We start from the raw sequence: 23,189 nt of genomic DNA on the forward strand, positions 1-23,189 counted from the left end.
TAGAATGCAAAACTGGGCTGAGATAAATGTGAGGTGGTTCATTTTGGTAGGTCAAATATGATGGTGGAATATAGTATTAATGGTAAGACTCTTGGCAGTGTGGAGGATCATGGGATTTTGGGGTCCAAGTCCATAGGACACTCAAAGCTGCTGCACAGGTTGACTGTGTGGTCAAGGCTGCATACAATGTATTGGCCTTCATCAACCATGGGATTGGGTTCAAGAGCTGAGACGTAATGTTACAGCTATATAGGATCTTGGTCAGACCCCACTTGGAGTACTATGCTCAGTTCTGGTCACTTCACTACAGAAAGAATATGGGAACTATAGAATGGATGCAGTGAAGATTTACAAGGATGTTGCCTGGATTGGTGAGCATGCATTGTGAGAATAGTTGAGTGAACTTGACCTTTTCTCCTTGGAGTGATGAAGGATGAGAAGTGATCTGTTAGAGGTGTATAAGGTGATGAGAGGTATTGATCCTATGGAGAGTCAAAGGCTTTTTCCCAGGGCTGAAATGGCTAATATGAGCGGGCACAGTTTTAAGATGCTTGGAAGTAGGTACAGAGGGGTAAGTTTGTTTAGGCAGAGAGTGGTGAGTGCGTGGGATGGACTGCTGGTGATGGTGGTGGAGGCGGATACAATAGGGTATTTTAAGAGACTCCTGGATAGGTATATGGAGCTTAAAAAATAGAGGCCTATGGGTAACCCGAAGTAATTTCTAAATTAAGTACATGTTCAGCACAGCATTGTGGGCTGAAGGGACTGTATTGTGCTGTAGGTTTTCTATGTTTCTAACACACCAGCCAGTTAGTCAGCACAGGTCTTCGGTATTCAGCCAGGTAGTCCGGCTGGACCAAATGTTTTCCTTAGATTCGCTCTGTAGGAGGCAGCCCACACATCATCTTCAGATTCTGAGACCAAAGGATTATCAGGAGACAAGGAGGTGATGCAATGGTTCCTCCCTGTTCTGGTGATCAAAGCAAGCATAGAAGGCATTGAGCTCATCTGGAAGTGAAGCTCTGCTGTCCCCTGTGTCATATTTCCTGGGAGTTTCACACACAACAGTCTCCAAAGTTTTCAGAGAATGATGCAGAATAAAGAAGCATCCAGCGAGCAGCATTTCTGAGGGCAAAAGTACCTTGTTAATGAGAGAGGTGAGAGGAGAATGGCCAGACACTTTACAACAGTAGTGTGCAGAAAAGTACCTCTGATAAGTTGACCTTGAAGTAAATGGGCTATAGAAGCAGAAGGTCATGAACGTACATGCACTGGCCACTTTATTAGGTAGAGAAGATATTGTATAAAGTGGCCACTGAATGTATCACCAGTGAATCTTACAACAGTGGTGGTAAAACTACTGGCTTCCAATTTAAGATGGTGCTGCTGAGAGCGAACAACAACTTACAGGTGGTTTTCAAAGCAAGAAGTACTTTATTAATAACACTTTGTCTGTAAAATATTATGGTAAATGATCACCACAAACAAGGAAGAAGCAAAGCACATGAAGGTGAGGCTGAGTTGAGAGTCGAGGGTGTGGGTGTGAGGCAAAGTTGGAGCAAGGTCGAAATGTGTTCGAGACCAAGTCGGGCATATGGAGTGGAGGAGATTTGGGACCTGTACACACAAACCAAGAGTGAGGTTCAATTGATCTATGTGCTGGTCTGATTTAGAAAGGTGAGGTACAGGCTGAAATGTGCTGGCAGGATCCAGGCCTAAAGTGTATAGATGTGGCAGGGCCTGGGTCTTAGAGTGAGGAACAACTCGATGTTTGCCAATTTACCAGGCCAGATGGATTGAAAAGGCAAGGCATCAGGACCAGAGGTGAGGGTCAGGCCAGTTCAGCTCACTGCTCCGTGACATTAACACAGCTATTCACTGCATGGAAACTAAGGCTGTGGGCCTACTCCAGGCTTTGTGTCTGCAAGGCACATGACATTTACTCCACTCTGCACTGCACTGCGGCAAAGGTTATGGGCTTGCTCAGGCTGCTCTGGGCTTTGTGTTTGAGCCCTCTGCAACTTTTACACTGCTATGTGATGAACTTGAGGCTAAGACTATGGTCCCCTCCAGCTGCTCCCTGGTTCATGCCTGAGGACTCACTTTCATTCCAAATGCTATTTGCTTACTTTTATTGTTTGCACAATTTTTTTTCTTTTTCGCTCTGCACATTGGGTGTATGTCAGTCTTTTTTTTAAATGGTGTTTTTTGGGCTTCTTGTTTTGTAGCTGCATGTAAGGAGGTGAATCTCAAGGTTGTACAATGTATACATACCGTAATAATAAATGTACTTTGAACTTTGGAGAGGATTCTTAGAGACAGAAATTACATTTGGAGCAGCATAGGCTGCTTAAGGTTAGTCAGCATGACTTTGCAAGGGACAGGCCTTACTGCATGAGCATGATTGAGTTCTTTGAGATAGTGACAAAATTAATCAATGAAATTAGAACAGTGGATGTAGGGTATATGATATTTAGTAAGGCTTTCAATAAGGTACCTGGTGTAGACTCATTCTGAAAGTCAGGAGCATCGGATCCAGGCAAATGAAGCTACATGGATTCCAAATTGGCTTGCCCACTGAAGGCAGAGAGTGATAATAGATGTGACTTGGAGGTCAGCAACCAGCGGTGCTCCACAGGGATCTGTTCTGAGCCTCGCGCTCTGTGCAATTTTTATAATGACTTGAATGAGGAAGTGGAAGAGGAAGTTAGTAAGTTTGCAGATGACATTAAGTTTGCTGGTGTTGTGGATCGTCTAGGATGTTGTCATAGGTTGTAAGAAGACAGTGTGGAAGATGCAGCAAGGCAAAGGTTAAAATGATATATTTGACAGAACAGAGTGCAGTCGCTGCACAGTCTCAAACTGAACCAGACAATTAACGGCTGTACTTTCTTTTGTCCAGCCTTTTTTAAGTGTGGAAGTTCAGAAAGGCTAAAGTCACAATGATCAGCTGACAGAGATAGTGTGTAGACGTAGTGCATTTATTCAGGCAGAACATGGCCCTTCAAAAGCCTGACTCTCCTTTGTACAGCCTTTCTGGTAAAGACTGCGAAGCAAAGTCACCAAGCATACCAAGTCAAGACAAAAATGTAAACAAAGGGTTCTTGGGCAACCCTTATTATTGGACAGTTATTTTATTAATTTTCAAGTATTATTGGCCTTTAACTGATAGATTTTGTTGGTTATTAACACTTGAAATGTGTATTATGATTAGTACATAAAATACAAATTATGAAATTCAGAATTACAGAAATTTCTATTGGAACAATTCAGCTCATCAATTTCTGTCTAAATATGTTCAAACTTCAGATGAGTTTGGTGACAGAGGCCAAGCTATTCTCCTTGTGCACGAGTAAATAAAGTGTGAATAGTTAACGAGAGCACGTTCTCAGTGTCCATTTAATGGGCAATGTCAATAAGATGCAGATCTAGGCTGTGAAGAGGCAGATAGAGTTAAATCCAGAAAAGTGTGAAGTGATATAATTTCGAAGGTTGAGTGTAAAGGCAGAGTACAAGGTAATGGCACTGTGGAGAAAAAGTGGGATTTTGTAGTACACATCCATAGATCCCTCCAAGTTGCCACGCAAGTTTATAGGGTGGTGATGATTAGTTGGGGGATTTAGTTCAAGAGCCACAAGGTAATGTTGCAGCTCTATAAAACTCCGGTTAGACTGCATGTGGAATATTACACTCAGTGGCCAGTTTATTAGGTACACTTGTAACCTGCTTGTTGATGCTACTATCTAATCAGACAATCGTGGCAAGCAAATCAATGAATAAAAGCATGCAGGCATGGTAAAGAGGTTCAGTTGTTGTTCAGACCAAATATTAGAATTGGAAAGGAATGTGATCTAAGTGACTTAGGCCATGGAATGATTGTGCTGCCAGATGGGGTGTTTTGAGTATCTTAAAATTTGCCGATCTCCTGGAATTTTCATGCACAACAATTTGGAGAGTTTAAAAGGAATGGTACAAAAACCAAAAGACATTCAATCAGCAATAGTTTTGTGGGGTAAAACACCTTGTTGATGAGAGATGTCAAAAAGGGGAATGGCCAGACTGGTTCAGGTGACAGGAAGGTGACTTTAACTCAAGTAAGCACACGTTACAACTGTCATGTGCAGAAGAGCTTTTCTAAATATGGAACCTTGAAGCAGAAGTGTAGAGGAGCAGAATACCATGAGTATGCACTCAGTGGCCACTTCATTAGGTACAGGAGGTATCCAATCAAGTGGCCCCAGAGTGTATGTTCTGTTCTACTTACTTCATCATAGGATGGATATGGAAACTTTAGAGGGAGTACAGAGGAGATTTACCAGGATGTTGCATGGATTAGTAAGCATGTCACATGAGGAGAAGTTGAGCAAGCCAGGGCATTTCACTTTGCAGTGAAGGTGATATGATGTGACTTAATAGAGGTGTATAAGATGCTAAGAGACAGAGGTAGAGTGAACATCCAGCACCTTTTTCCCAGGAAGATGTCAGGACTGATGGTAGAGGCAGGTGCATTAGGGAGATTTTACGAGACTAATAATCACGTAGATGAAATAGAAACGGAGGGCCCTGATGGAGTAGGTTAAAAGGTCAGCACACCATTATGGGCTGAAGTGCCTGTACTATGCTCAATGGACATACTCGGCTGAGATTTATTTTTCATTGACAAGGCAATCTTTTGTCACCAGATTCAGATATGGCCCAAGTGCGGAGTGAGAGACACTGAAGCGGGTCGATATTTCATAGAACTTTAATACGAGCAGTGTTAAAGGGGAAATAAATGGTAGGAAGTTCGAAACAGTCCTTTCCTGCGCCACTCAGTCACCCAGTCATCAGCTCAAGTAGCCAGATGAATCAGGTCATTCAGATTATCCTGCTCGTCCCAGACAGTGATCTCATGCTGGACCCCTGCGTTCTGTCCACGCTGGAAGGCTGTTCACAGTAAGTTTGTGGACGGTGGCCGTGAGTGCAGAAATAGCAGACACCTGGGTCTGATTGTCTGCAGTGAGCTGTTGAACAGCTGCGGCTAAGGATGATACCTGTTCCTCCAAGTGAGACTGGGCTTGTCAGTTCCAGATTATCTGCCTCATTGCCTTCATAACTTCACTGAGAACAGATTCCATTGCTTGTAGCTTATCTCCCGACTGACCAATGTATCTCATGGCTAAGATCAACTGCTCTCTCTCTCTGCTAGTTCCATCTCTATGTGGTCGAGACTTGCTGTCACCAGATTCGGATATGGCCCAAGTGCAAAGAGAGAGACGCTGAAGCAGGTCAATAATTCACAGACTTTAATACAAACAGTTTTAAAGGGAAAATGAAACGCTAAACAAAAAGGCCAAAGAGGGCTGTTAACTAAAACTCTCAAATGGGAACTAAAGCCCACACTGTGGCTGCAAAGAACATCTGATTATTAAGTGAGTACCACTAGTCTTCAGAGTCAGTTGACTCCACGGTTCAATTTCTCAGGCAGGGCCGATGCAAACAAAAGCGAAGCTTTGCTGTGTTCTGTCCATGTCTCGACAAGCACTGCAACGACAAGTATGGAGTTAAATACTATCACGATTAAATAATAATTTAGCAGAAGATGTTCTGGTCCAACATCTAGCAGGCAGAATCCCAGCACATCAAGTTCATGTTTCAGACTGTGTACAACATTCTGTCTAGTTCAGCAAACATTTTGACTTCGGGCAAAAGTGAGGTACCATCATGTCCTCTCTACCCTAGCAGAGGGACCCTGGAACATAACCTTAGCAGTTGCCCAAAAGCCCTGAGAGAAGGCCACTACTGACATCATGTCCAGGTGTTGAAGGCAGTGGCAGAAATTACCTCCTTGGCCATTAGCAACAGTAGGCACCTCTGCAAACCCAGAAAGCCCATAGCCTTTGCAAAGGTGGATCCTCAGTCCAGAGCACCAGCAGGCTTGCCCACGTGAAGGTATTTTACAGATATCTTATACAGTATGTGCTTGCTATCTAATACATGTTATTTGTGCCTTATACTCTGCATGACAACTGTGTTTTACATCTTGACCTCAGAATAACTCATGGGTATTCATGTATAGTTGAATGACAATTAAACTTGAACTTGAATTTGAATATAATATTACAGAAAAATGCCGTCTTTGACAGGGTCACAGCCACCCCATCATTTTTGTGGGTATGAAAAAGAGCAATCTCAGTCCCATACCCTGATGTGTTAAATCTGTTTATGTAGTTAATTAGTCACACACTTAAAATTTTAGAAAAATGTCCCCAATTGATAGTACAAAATGTTTCCTATTAGCAGAAGCACATTGTATTCCAACTTTAAAACTTCGTTCTACTGGGATTAATGGGACTGGATTTCAGAAGTAGCATATAATTGAAGGCCACCATAATTAATCATGTTTTAGCGTAATCAACCAGGAAATAACTTATAAAATCTTTGTGTTGTGTTTTATTGTCTTTCAGATTCAAATTTTCCTTAGTAGTTCTTTTTACAGCAGACCATGTCTTGCCTTAGATTTGATCAATGTTTATCCATGTTAATGGGCAAGGGCAGATAAAACACGTTTCATGTAACGTAACATTGCAGTTTGTTCTACTAAATTTGATATGTGCAGCAAGGACACATATATACGAGGGGTGATTGATAAGTTCATGGCCTAATGTACTTGTTTGAAATAGTTTTGTGAAAATTGGATAAATACTGGTCAGAACACCAAGGATATTTTTTCTTCAACCTACTTTTAAAAGATCTGCTTCAGTCCCAGAAGCAAATAGGTCTTCAGGTTGACACTTAATGTGAAGGACAGTACCTCCAACAGTGCTGCTTTCCCTCAATTCTGCATTAAATTGTATCTCCACACTTTCTGCTTCAGCTCCTGTTGTGGGACTTAAACCTTCTAAGTTAATGTTAAAGTGCACCTACTAAACCACAGATTTATATGACTAACTCTTGATCAAACATCACTGCTAAATGAACTTTCCAGCCGAGCATGCTACATGATTCCCACCATTCCTTCTGACATTCAAACCACCAAGACTACGCTGCTGTTCAAATGAAAACCATTAGTTCCATCCTCCATATCTTCTCTTGTAATCTACTCTCTTTTCCATGTCAATGAACTCCTCTGGATTCTCCTGAGAAGGAGCAACTTATAGTGGTTAAGTAACATGCAAGCACATCTTTGGGACGTGGAAGAATGATGTCTCCTATGTATCATACTCAATATTACATGTACTTTAATATTCCAATGCAAATTTCTATTTCAAACTTTTTTTGTTCTTTAAAGGTTAGTTAAGGATATGTTAATAGTTTGAAATGTCCGAATAGTTAAGGATATGAGCTTACCTTGTATGCACACATCTACCAGGAATAGTGATAACCTTTGTAATGAATGGGTATTCTATGTGCAAAGCCAATAGATATCTGAAAGTCATAGCCAATGGGCACACCATTTGTTTGCTTCTCAGGGAAAAATCTGACACATGATATCACCTAGTCAGCCAAAGAGAGGACTTGCAATTGTTATGATCCAGCAACAATGAATATATAATTGAGACAGGTTCCTTTATAACAAATAAAACATTTATTAAACACCGCTAAAAAAAACCCATAAGTAAACAAACGACTAACGTAACCGGAAGTCGACTGCTATACGGCAGATCAAACAGTTCGTAAAGCAAGAAATGCGAACACAGTTCTTTAAAGTAGTATTGCAAAAAAAAGTCCAAAGTTATTTACACAGTCAGTTAGGAGAGACTTTCCTTGGAGTAATAAAATCCTCTTTCACGACATTACTACTGATCCCAGCCGAAGTATGCTTTGCTGAGGGATTTATGATTGAAGGAAATAAAACGGCTTAAGGACACTGACCTTTCCTTGGCGAAACTCTGCATCTAACTCTCTGCTCTTCTGGCAAAGCAGGAGTTATCACGGACACAAGTTACTAATTCCTGGTACGAAGATTAAATAAAGGTCGAATCTGTTTCACCATCAACATTAACTTTCCTCGATCCTCTAGCTTCCCAAACTTCAATAAATCTTCACTCTCCGACTGATCCGAAATGGCAGTATTGTAACGAAACTGCCGGCAATAACCTTTGAGACTTAAGGCAGAAAGTAAAACTCCACTTTAAAATGAAACTGTGTCATAACATGAAATACGCAGCAGAACGGAGGCATTGGCGAATTCAACCACGAACTGCCCCGCGTCACAGGGAGGGGTTCCCCTTTTATACCCTGTTGAAAAATAAACTATCAGATGACCTCTCACTAGCGGAAAAATTACATCACTCCACCATCACAGGACCATTACATCATGTCCAGCAAAGCCTCAATTACATCATGGTCATGTGACAGGCACAAGATACCCACGGGTATGTAACACCTCCCTCCAAAAAAAATTGATCTGTCATGAACAAAATTTTAACAATTAACTATTTATAGAAGAAAAAGACAAATATATAAAATTTACAACGTACACAGTATTATCATACAGCATCTGACAACTTACTATAAAGCAGGAGTGTTACAAATGTTAAAATATCACTCCATAAACAAAAATTACATTGTACATTCAACATCGAGATAGACAATCAGCAATCAGCAAAGTCTGTAGTGAGATGCTGAAGATGTTCTATAGGTCAGTTGTGGAGAGCGCCCTCTTCTTTGTGGTGGCGTGTTGGGGAGGAAGCATTAAGAAGAGGGATGCCTCACGTCTTAATAAGTGGTAAGGAAGGCGGGCTCTGTCGTGGGCAAAGTACTGGAGAGTTTAACTTCGGTAGCTGAGCGAAGGGCGCTGAGTAGGTTACGGTCAATTATGGATAACTCTGAACATCCTCTACATAGCACCATCCAGAGACAGAGAAGCAGTTTCAGCGACAGGTTACTATCGATGCAATGCTCCTCAGACAGGATGAAGAGGTCAATACTCCCCAATGCCATTAGGCTTTACAATTCTACCACCAGGACTTAAGAACTTTTTAAAAGCTATTATTAATGCTTTTTGAGATAGTGATTTTAGATGCATATCATATTTTTTACTGAGTTAAGTATTGTATGTAATTAGTTTCGCTACAACAAGTGTATGGGACATTGGAAAAAAAGTTGAATTTCCCCATGGGGATGAATAAAGTATCTATCTGTCTATCTATCTATCTATCACATTATCTTTACCTTTAATATGAGTTATCAAAACATTGTATTCCTGTAACATTAAACCTTCCATTACTAAATTGGAGTTTAATATATTTCCTTAACCATTTTCTTTAACCAAGCCTGGACTTGCAGCAGAACTAAGTTAAGTCACAGTAGCATTTCCAAATTCATTTTCAGCCAAATTAATAGTTAGGTTAGCTTTTGAAAGTCTTTCAAATAATTTTTCCACTGCAGTAATGTGTGCTTCCCAAGTATCATTTCCTGTAACTAAGTCATCAATATAAGCATCTGTATCCTTTAATCCCTGAATCACAGAGTTAATCATCCACTGGAAAGTACCTGGAGCATTTTCATCCCAAATGGAAGAACATTATATTCATATAACCCAGATGGAATTACAAATGCAGAAATCTCTCTACCTCTATCTGTTAATGGAACACACCAATACCCTTTCAATAAATCAATCTTTGTAAGAAACTTTGCTTTTCCGACTTTATCTACACAATCATCTACACTAGGAATTGGATATGCATCTGTTTTTGTCACAGCATTCACCTTCCTATAGTCTGTACAAAACCTAATACTACCATTTGATTTAGGCACCATAACACAAGGTGAACTCCAATTCAAGTTAGAAGGTTGAATAATATTATTCTCTAGCATATATTTAATTTCTTTCTCAGCAAGTTCACATTTTTCCATGTTCATCCTATATGGATGCTGTTTAATGGGTTTGGCATCTCCAACATCTACATCATGTGAAGCTACAGTGGTTCTCTTAGGAACATCTGGAAACAAATCCTTATATTTAAAAATTAATTGCTTCATCTGCTGTTTCTGCTCTGGCTGTAAATGTGCTAATTTCTCATCAATATTTTCCAGAATGGTTGAGTTTGGTAATCTGACAGAAACAACATTGGATTTAGAATGGGATTCAGATGAAACATCCATTATGTTCCTAGTGAGATCAGACTCATTATTATTGACCAGAACAGTCATAGTAGCAGACTGTTTCTCATAATATGGTTTTATCATATTTATATAGCAAAGTGTGTTGGCCTTCTACGATCTGGAGTTTTTAATCATGTAATCCACATCATTAATTTTAGACACAATTTCATAAGGACCATGAAATTTAGCTTGTAAAGGATTCATTTGCACTGGGAAAAGAACCAGCAGCTTATCTCCAGGCTTAAACATCCTCATCCGAGCTTCTTTATCATACCAGGTTTTCATTTTCTCCAAAGCCGATTTTAAATTTTCCCTAGCTAAACTACAAGCTTTATGTAATCTGTCCTTAAATTTTAAAACATAGTCCAACAAATTAGTGTGTACCTCTTTATTGTTCTTTTAATAAGGCTAAAGTTCCTCTAACTCTATGCCCAAATACAAGTTCAAATGGACCGAAACCGAATGATTCCTGTATCAACTCCCTTACTGCAAATGGAAGTAAGTATATACCCTCATCCCAATCATTTTCATTTTCCACACAATACATTCTAATCATAGTCTTGAGGGTAGAATGAAATTTCTCCAAGGCACCTTGTGATTCTGGATGGTATACAGATGAAGCGATTTGCTTAGTTCCCAATTTATAAACTATCTGTTGAAACAATCCAGACATAAAATTACTGCCTTGATCAGATTGTATTTCCTTAGGTAATCCAAAATAAGTAAAGAATTTTATAACAGCCTTCGTTACAGTTTTAGTTGTTATATTCCTAAGTGGTACTGCCTCTGGAAACCTAGATGCAGTGCACATGATGGTCAGCAAGTATTGATAGCCAGCTTTTGTTTTTGGTAATGGACCTACACAATCTATAATAATTTTAGAAAATGGTTCACCAAATGCTGGAATAGGTTGCTGTGGAGCCACTGGAGTAACTTGATTTGTTTTACCCACAATTTGACAAGTATGACACGTTCTGCAAAATGTCGCCACATCTTTTCTTAAACCAGGTCAGTAAAAATGTTTTAAAATCTTGTCCACAGTTTTCCTTACCCCTTGATGTCCACCCAAGGGCACACTATGGGCTAAAGTTAAAATCTCATTTTGATAAACTTTAGGAACAACTACCTGGTGAACAATATTCCATTCATCACTTGCAGGAATTGCAGGCGATCTCCACTTCCTCATCAATACTCCTTTCTCAAAATAATATCCTACTGGCACCTTATCAATTTCACTATCTGGAAGAGCTTGATCTTTGATAATCTCAGGATCTCTAGTCTGCTCGGCTATCATCTCCTTCCGAGACAGAGACCAATCTTCATGGTCAGACTTACTCCAAGAATCTTGTTCAAACAATGAAGGTAAGAAAGTTTCTGACACATCCTCAAAACTCGAATCCTGAGTTGAACAGTCATGGGTAACAACCTCATTCTGCACATCAAGCTTTTTAGCCATAGCTCAAATTACAACACAGGAGAAATCTGTGTTAGAATCCATCCGTGGTTCCTCTGACTCTATTGTCAAATGCACTTCAGGAAAAAATTGTCCACCTGCCAAGTCATTACCTAACAATAAAGAAATATCCTTCACAGGTAAGCTAGGTTGTAGTCCTACTTTAACAAGTCCTGTAACTAACCCTGACCTTAAATTTACTTTATGCAAATATACAGGCATAAGGGCACTCCCAACACCTCATATATAATTTACCTCACCAGTATCAGACTCTTCATTAAACTTCAATACACTGTCTAACATCAGTGATTGAGAAGCTCCAGTATCCCTAAGGATTTTTATTGGCACCGGAGTAGATCCCTCTTTCAAGGATACAAACCCTTCAGTTATAAAATGATCATATCCCTTCTTAATTCGGTCAGACTCTAGCAAAGCTTCATTTGTGTTTATCAAACCCTGTGGATTTACAGGTGTTTCAATATGTTGCACACAAGCATCTAGGACTGCTTCCTTCTCCTTCCTCTTCAATCAGAAACAGTTAGCTATTACGTGACCAGGTTTCTTACAATAATTACAAAATGGAACCAAACTGTCTTTCCTTCACAGGTTTTCCTTCCTCCTTACCTTTTTCACTAACTTCTGATTTAATTTCTAATCTACCTTGACACCCTGTGTTATTTTTCCTTTTTAAAAGTTCTGCCCTGACGAAATTTATTCTTATAGATTAAAGCATACTCATCAGCTAATTTAGCAGAGTCCTGCAATGTAGCAGTGTCTCTCTCATTTAAGTATGTTCTTACTTCAACAGGGATGCTCCTTTTAAATTCCTCCATTAAAATCAGCTCTTTCAGTGTATTATACATTGAAATGTATAATTTCAATTTACATTTTTACATTTTTACTATTTACATTTTTAGAGAAAACCCATCTCTCAAAACACACAACTTTATCGTAGGCAAATTCCACGTAAGTTTTTTCCACAGATTTCTTCAAATTTCTGGATCTTTCTCTATATGCTTCCAGGACTAACTCATACGCCTTCAATATGTGCAGTTTCACAGTATCATAATCAAGTGCTTGCTCAGCAGTTAAAGCTGTATAAACCTGTGGTGCTTTGCCCTTAATTACACTCTGTAACAGCACTGACCATTTCTCTTTCGGTCACTCTGAAATCAGAGCAATAGTTTCAAAATGCTGAAAATATTTCTCTACTTCTGTTTCACTAAATGGAGGGACCAATTTAATTTCCTGACTAACAACAAACGTTTTTCTAGAACCAGAGGACTGATTCTGGTTCTGAAGTGATTCTTTCATCACTCCCATTGACCAGTCCAATCTCCATACCCCTACAATATTTTCTTATTCACAATTTTTTTTTCTCGACATAGAATACCATTCAGCTTATCACGTATAGTAATAGGCAGGCGTCAATTCCAGGGGATCATAGGTTTGTACCTCTGCTGGACTGTGTCCCCTCTAGGGTGCAAGCTTGGACAGGAAGGTTTGAAGAACTGACTGCTACCCATGCAGTGGGATCCTCCTCTGCACGTCACTGACACAGTCTAAGGGAAGTGCAAGCACCAATATAGCTTGGCATCAATGTCATCGCAGAGGTTGCCAGAGTGAAATTGTAAACAACATCAAACTGCCTGAGGGAACCCAGCTCCAGATTTTTTCCTCAGGGTTTACTCCCGAAGTCTTTCCCATGGGTTGGTGTGGTGGAGGTTTAAAATCAGAGTTTTCCTTCTTATCAGGTGTATGCTGGGTCTTAGAAAAATTCCATTTCCTCAATAATTTCCTGGAAACATCCATGTACATATCCTAATTCTCCAGCTGACAACTTATACAATGAACACCTCAAAATAACCCATTACTGTACCAATAGGACTTTGGAGAATCCAAACCATCCTGAGAAAATTTACCCTTTGATGGAGAGAGCAAGCAAAACCCACAAGGAGAGCAACTGAGTTCAAGGTCAAAACGGGATCCTTGAAGGTATGAGATGGACGTAGTATGCTACCATTGTGTCCCTGCAATGCTAATCTTATTTTATGGCATCTTCCAGTTTAAGTTGGTGAGTCTCAGTGACTTCTGACTGGTCAGCAATAAAACAAGGAAAACAACTAAATACTTTGTTAATCACTCTTTTTTCTGGAAAATGATCGTTGCATCAATAGTCTGTAACTTCTCTTTGGACTTGGAGACTATTCGATGTGGCAGAACCAAGGCGAAGCGAGAGCAAGGAAGACCCAAGGTTCAATCGAGTTAAGCGCCAGAAAAAAATCAGCAAAGTCAGATACAGGCCAAAGTGAGGTGGCAGGATCCAAGCCTCAGAGTGACTGAGCCCAGTGTTTGGATGACGATTTAGACACCAGGCCAAATTGATAAGGTCAGGGCGTTGGGGCTCGAGGTGAGGGTCAGGCCAGTTTAGCTCACTGCTCCACTCTGTGCTGAACTCAGCATTTGCAGAAAGGACTCTGCTTGTGGATTTCAGTACAGAATGTTTATTGTTTGCATGATTTGTTTTTTTATATATGGGATCTTTCAGGTTTCTTTGTTTCATGGCTGCCTGTTAGGACATGAATCTCAAGGTTATATAATGTAAACATATTTTGATAATAAATATACTTAGAACTTTGAATTTCTATTCTTACAGGCAGTTTCCATGTTGTGCTATACCATACACAGCCATGTTTTTCCTTTATTTCTTTAAGCAATTCGTTGTTGCTCATTTGCCCGGTTCTCAACACTTTTGCTAGTGCAAACTGTTACTCTTCTTTTACTTTGACAGGATTTTTTTGGGTACTCTTAGATTCACACATTTTTGTGATGAGATTGGCATAGGATAAGCTGTTCATTATACAGGGCAGCTGTGTTTTAATTCCATTGATTTTAGTGGAGTTGAAAATTTTGCACGGCATACAATCAGTAATCAGTGACGTGTTTATTCTGTCACTACTCAGGAAGGGATTTAACCCTCGAGTCTGTGAACCCATGAGTCTCCTTTAAGTACAGCAAAGTCACCACAATTCCATGCAAAGCATTTCACCCTAAAATCAGATAGCTTATTTGTAGCAATACAATATCAAGGCAAGATTGATGGGAATATCACCCAATCAAATCTATTCTGGATGGAATACTCAGTACAGTGTCATTGCCAATATCTAATCCTATAAGTAAGTCATTTATGATGTCTACAGAATTGATCTAATCAGACAGTGCTTGCTACGTTTGGTCTAAGAATTAAATATACTATTAGAATGCTTGATGGTAAAATACATTCCCGAGAGCATTTCTTTTTCTAATGATCTCTATATCTTCATTCTCTTAAACTTTGACCTAGGCATAAATAAACAGTTGGATAAACTCTTTTAAAAGTGGTTAAATGTTTTAAAGCAATTAAATACATTCTTGAAATATAAATGTAATTGTCTAAAAATATCTGAATTACTTAAGGTTGAGTTCATCTGAATATTCATACCCCAGAAGGCCTCCAGGCAAGAAATTGATAAATGAATCACAAACTTCTAGTTTGCAATATTAACATAACAATGTTAAAGACATTTATATTACATTTCTTCAGTTGTTACATATTCATTTATTTCAACGTAGATAAAAACTACTTGCATTACATAGGGGATTTTACGAACTCATTATTCGCTCAAGTGCTTTACAGTCAATGAAGTTATTTCAAAGAGCAGTCATACTTGTAATATAAAAAAGTCAATTGCCGAAATTGTACTCAACAAGATTCTACAAGAAAATAAATAATAATCCGATCATCTGTATAAGTGATGTTAAGAATCTGAGCAAGAATCAAAATCAGGTTTAATATCATTGGTGTATGTTATACATTTTTTTGGTTTTTTTTATATAGATAGTTAAAAAAGGTACTGCATAAAGAGAGCCAGGAGATAGTGGTGTAGTATTCATGGGTTGGTTCATTGTCCATTCAGAAATCTGATGGCGGAAGGGAAGAGGCGGTTCTTGAATTGTCAAGTGTGTGTCTTCAGGCTCCTGTACCTCCTCCATGATACTAGCGATGAGAAGAGGACATGTCCTGGATGATGGGGATTTTCAATGATGGATACTAATTTTTGAGCTCTCCTTTTGAAGATGTCTTTGATGCTGGGAAAGCTAGTGCCCCATGAGGGAGCTGGCTGTGTTTGTAACCCTTTACAGCTTTTTCCAATCCTCTGCAGTAGCCCCTCCATAAAAGGTGTTAATGCAACCAGTTAGAATTTTCTCCACAGTACATCATAGAAAGTTGCAGGAGCCTTTGGTGTTAAACCAAATCTCCTCAAACTCCTATGGAAATATAGCAGCTGCTGTGCTGCCTTTGTAATTGCATTGATATGGTGGGCCCAACTTAGATCTTCAGAGAAGTTGACTCCTTGGAACTTGAAACTGCTCCCCATTTTCACTGCTGATCCCTTGAAGAGGACAGGTGAGAGTTCCCTTGACTTTCTCTTCTGAAGTCCACAATCCATTCCTTGGTCTTACTGATGCAACGTTGTTGCAACACCACTCAACCAACTGATCTACCTCAATCCTGTACACATCCTTGCCTGGCTCCTTCTAACTTCATCTGAAGCATTATGTGCATTTTTAGTCTCCATAACTAATTTGTTTTTTCCTAGGAAATAATGACTCAATAGATTGGATCCAATAGTGCAAGACCTGAACAATGAAGAAAGATAGTGTGAACTGACCTGTTCAGAAGCTGGTCCACAGGCTTACATTGAGTATTGTTGGAGCAAATTAGGAGACTAAAGGCAGAGGTCAGATTGGGACGGAAAATTAAAAGGACAGGTGAATGGAAGTTCAGGGTCATCCTTGTGAACCAAATGAAAGTATTCTGTACCACAATTATATAATCAACATTTTTTTTCACCTTGGAAATCTATATTAGCTAGAGCAGAAATGGCCAATACCAGAGGGCATGAGTTTAATATGAGTGGAGGAAACTTTAGGAGAGATGTCAGAGGAAGTTCCTTTTTACAGAGAATGTTGAGTGCTTGGAACAGGCTGCCAGCAGGGGTGATAGAGGTTGATACAATACAGACATTTGAGATAATCTTATTGTAAAGAAATGGTACAAAAATGCCTTATGTATCCATGAAATAAACAGGCATAACTTGGACCTATATGGTTTTCTTAGCCCACCCCTTGGTGAAGGTGAGTGAAGCTGAAGATAATTTAGTCAATACAAGGAGAGTTTTAGCAGGTGACACAAAGTAGTGGTTGAGGAGGTCAGTTTGGGCTTTTGTTCAAGGAAATAGTGAACAGGCACTCAGCCCATCCTAACAAGAGGTGAAGGTGAAGATCAATTGTTCAAGGGAGGCTAGTCTTTATCTAAAATGATTCATTACCAGACACATTAATTCATTTCTCAACTGGGTCTGCATATAGTCCTTCCAGATCAGGCAACATTTCACCTGGAAGTCTTTTGGGGTTATTACTGTATCTGGTATTCCTGGCGTGGCCCCTCTACATCAATGAGATTTGATGTAGATTGTGGGACAGCTTTGTCGAGCACCTTTGCTCCGAATGCAACACGGAGGATTTCCCCGGTGGCCACCCAACTTAATTATACTACCCTTTCCCATTCCAACATGTCGATCTATGGCCTCCTCTACTGTCACAATAAGGCCACTCTCAGTGTGAAAATTAACACCTTCTATTCCATTTGGGTAGCCTCCAACCCGATGGCATGAACACTGATTTATCAAACTTCCAGTAACTTCTCCACCCTCTCTTTTCTCTCCTTTTTCATTCCCCATTCTGGCTCCCTACTTACCCCTTCTATTCTCCTTTCCTGCTTATCACTTCCTCTGGTGTCCCACCGCTCCCCTTTCTTCATGATCCACTCTCCTGTCCTATCAGATTCCTTCTTCTTCTGCCCTTTACCTTTTCCGCATATCATCTCGAAACTTCTCACTTCATTCCCCCCTCTCCCTCGCCTAGCATCATTTGTCACCTTCCAGATTGTACTCCTTCCCCTCTACCACCTTCTTATTATGGCTTCATTCTCCTTCTTTTCCAGTCCTGATGAACAATCTAGGCCAGAAATATTGACCCTTTCTTCCTCTCCAAAGAGTTCCTCCAGAATTTTGTCTGTATTACTCTATATTTTCACCATCTGCTAAATCTCTTGTGTTCAATTAATTTCCTCTATCTTTCTGGTCTCCAGCTGCTGGTGTTTAAAGTAAATTTACCATTGATATCTTCGATCTGTGTCATATTACAGATGTTATCTTAAATCCTTGCTCTCTTTGCAACTTCAAACATGTTTATTTTCATATTTTTCCACTTGTAACACAAAGTTCTTCAATGGTTCAATAGTCCAATTTAATATCAGAGAATATATACGGGATACAATCTGAAATTCTTACTCTTCCTAGACATCCACAAAACAGAAAGCAACTCAAAGAATAAATGACAGAAACATCAGAACCCCAAAGCACCCTTCCCCCTCCCATCTTGGCCAAAATATTAGCTGCTTCTCCCCCGTAGATGTTGTCTGACTTGCTAAGTATTTCCACCATTTTCTGTTATTGTTTTGCATTAAAATGACACCCTTCACATTGCCAGCCTCTCTAAAAGTTATGAAGTAAATGTGTCACTCAATAGCAAAAGTTTTAAGACATGTATTTGCAAAATTATTCATCATTCATTATTCATTAGCATTTCATGAAATATATTACAAGAGTACCCCAAGAAAAGTATTACTTTCACTTGCCCAGCGATTAGATTAGCTACAGAAGAGAAGGATAGAGTAGTTAATCTTGAGCCTCCTCTACTGAAACTTGGTAAGAATTCTCTTAATCTACGCCTTTCAGCTGAGGTAAGCATGTTTTTTTAAAATCAATGCCAATGCTATTAGCAAATGACACAGCAAATTGATGCCTTACCTTTCCCTTTGATGTTCTGCAGATATATGAGCCTTCTTTTCACACAGCAAATGAATCAGAATAAAGCGGAGTTTAAAACAATACAAATCCTTTCACCAACATCAAAAGGGGTAGAAATATACCTAGAATAGATGGTCCTCTACATAGTTTATGTCTCAACATTCCTCAATGGATGCACAAGGAACTAGCAGAGTGAAATTAGAGAGGATGAGAGGCAGGCTGTCTCTGAGAATTAACTGATAGCCTGTGTGATAGATCGAAGGTAATGAGACTGCTATCCAATCACCTTGAGAAGGCTGGGTCACAGTAAAGAGAGATTTGTCTCTGAAATACATGAGTTTTTTCCACAGACACTTAAGATTCTATGGGGAGATCAATTGGAAGTTGTCAATAATTGGCTGGTTAATGAACATCATTACTGACACCTCTAAAAACAAAATCAGGATGGTCGATCTGTGAACAATGAACAAAAGAGTTCACCGCACATTTCATAAGGATGGCTGTAAGCTGAATGGAACATTCTAGATAAAGTTAGTTTCATTTGTTTATTTCACCATTTAGGAAAGAGTCACAGCTACTATCATTTGCACAGTTTCTCAACTTGTTTCAATTTTCTGACCATAAAGGATCAATATCAATTTTAATCTTTGTTCCACAATAGTCTGGCCACATTTTGTACCATTTACAGCAATGCATTTAATTTATTGAATACTGAATGAATCAGGGGATGAGGAGATGGATCTTTTTTTCAATAGCAAAGCCCTGCAGTTTACATGACACACTAAAACCAAATACAATATTCTCAAAGAAGGCGAAGTAGGGAAGTCTCATTGGTGAAATACAAACACAATTCCGGAAAGAGGAACAGACATCTCAGGTGAATGACCTTTCAACATCACAAGTGGGTAGATGAAGGGTCATTGACCTGAAATGTTAATTCTCTGCTTCGTTCCCACAAGTGCCACCTCGCTTGCTGAGTACTTCCAGAATTCTGTGTTTTTGTTTCAAATTTCCTGCATCTATTTTCCTTCTGCTTAAAAGAAATGTGAAGATTACATAAAATCATGCTTAGAATCAACACAAACTTCAATGACAATAATCAGTCAGTCAGCGGTACAAGGACAGGACTCATTGTTCACCCCACCACACCCCCCCCAAAGAGAGCAACTCATCAATTTGCCAAGTTGATTTTACCTATTGTAAGATAATTTTCAGTCAGACATAATTGATAAATCATCTATAGAATAATAAACTCATTCAGCAAGCTGAATAGTTAATCCCTAGTGAAGACAGAAAAAAAAGATGTAAAAGTGCTGGATTATCATTCATATCACCTTGTCTTAGTTAAAAGATTAAATAAATGTATGGAAATAAGTGGGTTAAACTATTATCAGCCAATTTTATAAAGATGTATTTATAATAATATTTTTATTATGGTACCAGTAATTGAGATTTTGTTAATAAAATTAAGAATACCTATAAAATCTGACTACTCATATTCAGAGAATTTGTTCATTTACACAATTAAACACTTCTATTACACAGTTCATAAAAATGAAGTTCATGACAATCTATAGTTTCTGTGATCAGATTTTCATGGCTTGCTCTGGGAACCTTACAGTACATGACATTGTTGAGAATAACATCCTCATTTTCGATGCTGCCTGGCCTGCTGTGTTCCACCAGCATTTTGTGTGTGTTGTTGTTCTCATTTTCACTGTTAGTTTTGCACTAGGGTATGACAGAAAAATTCAAAGTTCAAAGTTTTTTTTAAAAATCAAGGTGCATACAGTTTATGTCACGATACACAATCCTGAGATTCATTTTCTTGTGGGCATACTCAATAAATCCATAAGAAAATAATAACCATATTAGAATCAATGAAAGACTGCAGTAACCTGGGCATTCAGCTAGTGTGCAAAAGACAACAAGCTGTGCAAGTAAAGAGAAAAAAATAATAATAAATAAATAAACAATAAATATAGAGAACATGGAATTAAGTGTTCTTGAGAATGAGTCCATAGGTTGTGAGATCAGTTCGATGGTGGGGCAAGTAAAGTTTAGTGAAGTTATCCCCTTTGGTTCAAGAGCCTGGTGTTTGAAGGGTAATAACTGTTTCTGAACCTGGTGGTGTGAGTCCTGAGACTCCTGTACCTTGTTCCTGATGGCAGTAGTGAGAAGGGAGTATGACCTTGGTGGTGGGGTCCCTAATGATGGATGCAGTTTTCCTGTGACAACACTTCATGTGATGTGCTCAGTGGTGGGGAAGGCTTTAATCATGATGGACTGCATGCAGTGTATCCACTACTCTTTGTGGGATTTTCTGTTCAAGGGCACTAGTGTTTCCATACCAGGCTGTGATGCAACAGGAAACAAGCTGTTTTACCCAACAAAGAGAATAAAGGCTGACAATTTCCTCTATCTCAACTATGTGATCCAAGCCTATACCCACAAAAAAAGGCTGAGAATGACAGTGTTATTGTATCAGGACAGTTTTTAATTGAAAGGAAACATGAAGTCTTATTTTCATGATTCTATTTTGGGATATTTTCAAAGATACCTGATTTGTATGCCTTATAGCTTGAATGTACCTCCTGATTGATTAAGGCACTTTATTAGAAGCAGTAGCTCATAGTTTATCCTTAGTCTTTAACGTTAGCAAGTTCTAACACATTATCTTCCAGATTTATTCAGTTCTATGGATCCATGAATGCAGAGAGGAGTACTACTGGAGATCAATCCTTAAAAATCAATTACCAAAAAAATGAGTTTCTGTCCAGATTTGTAAAATTAAAGTGGATTTTGAGAGAATGAACAAGAAGGAGAGCCTCTCTGTTGGAGCAATGCCTATTTTTAATGAGATGCCAATATTAAGACCTCAGTTGGCAATATTTGTGAAGAAGATTGCAGCGGAACATTTTCTGGCCAATATCTATCGTTCAGCCAACATCATTAAAACAAAGATCAAATAATCAGCTTGTTCCAATTTGCTCTTTGTGGGAACAGAATGGCAGCTGTGTCTCCTACCTTACTACAGTGCTGCCATGTCAATAACACTTCTTTTTCAATAAAATATCTTTCATGAAAAACAAGTTATTCCTGAAGTAATCTATAAATAGGAGTCATGTTGATTTTTCCTTACTGCAATAATTTACAATATGAATGAGAAGATATTATTCTTTGCAAATTCCTACATCTTATGTGCAATCTACTCATTCTTCTCTTCAGCCAGTCCCGTGGAATCGAAGTTAACTTCCCCCAATTCTAGTTCTATAGATTCTGAGGTGGCTGATGAGGCCAACGTGGAATCTGCAGATTTTGCCACTGGTGACTGGAGATCATTCTCTAGCTTCCAGATGATCTTTCAGCATTCCGAGTGGTCATGAACCTGGAATTTTGAACTAATGAACTTTAATAAACTTTATTCCTTGGAATATACAAGGCTGAGAGGAGATTTGATAGAGTTCTACAAAATTATGAGGGCTACAGATATAAACGTAATCAGGCTTTTTCCATTGAGGTTGGGTGGGACTACAACCAGAGGTTATTGGTTAATGGTGAAAGGTGAAAAGTTTAAACAGAATATGAAGGGAAATTTCTTTACCCAGAGGGTCGTGAGAGTATGGAATGAGCTGCCAACACAAGTGATGCATGTGAGCTCCATTTCATCATTCAAGAGAAGTACATGGATAGTAGGGGTATGGAGGGCTATGGTCCCAGAGTAGGTTGATGGGAATAGACAGTTTACATGGTTCAGCACAGATTAGATGGGCCAATAGTTCCTGTTTTTGTGCTGTACTTTTCCTTGACTCTGTAACTCTATGATGTTTCTTCGCTCAAGGAGCATTAAAACATTTTTTTCCATCCACTTAGAAATCATTAAAATATTTTCTTCATCCACTTGGAAATCTTTTGTTGTAGTTAAGTTATTGTGCTAGCAATAACTCTCAAGTGCTGTGAGCTGCCTGCTCTAAGCCACTTATGCCTTTAAGATATAGAGAAGTGTCTGGTTAACTGGTGATGAGCTTGGTGCTGGATATGAGGTCTGGGCCTTTCACATTCTCTGGAGATGTCCTTGCACTATGCTGTCATACTGGAGACAGTAGTAACTTGCATCATCATTATCAGCTTTCACTGAGATGATCCCAATGATACAGAAAGTGATCCACATTACACAGATCTTGCATTGGTCCTTACTTACTGGAGGATGGTGTTTTACAGTAAAGACAAATGGTTATGGGAATTCTTTTGCTCTCATGTCTAACTTAAGGCCCATTCTGATATACTCCGTGAAGGACTTCAGCAACAACCTGAAGCTCAGTCTTTCCATATTCAAATACAGAAGTCACTAAGTTTGAGGTGATATGTGTTCTGGAGTGAAGATAACAAAGGTTGAAGAGTTTCCCTTTACCAGTAGACTTACTTCATTTCAGGGGGAAGTGCAGATTTCAGCAAGAAAGAAGGTTGAGGGAATGACACAATCTCACTTCATTTCACTTGAATCATAACTGCAACGCCATTGCTCAGCAATTGCAGAACCAGCACCAATTTTTTGTGCCCGGCCAAATTTGAAGAGGGTTCTCCAAATCATCTTTGATTGAAGAACTCAATGCCTTTTGTGAAGTTCAAGAGAAGGCAACTTAGACTAGTTAGTTCTGTTCTATGAGTTTTCCCTAAGCTTGTCACTTTGTTTTTTTATTTAAGGGACATGGGTTTCACAAGCTGAGTCAGCA

The sequence above is a fragment of the Hemitrygon akajei genome, chromosome 6 (genome assembly GCF_048418815.1).
Source record: "Hemitrygon akajei chromosome 6, sHemAka1.3, whole genome shotgun sequence".
NCBI lineage: Eukaryota > Metazoa > Chordata > Chondrichthyes > Myliobatiformes > Dasyatidae > Hemitrygon > Hemitrygon akajei.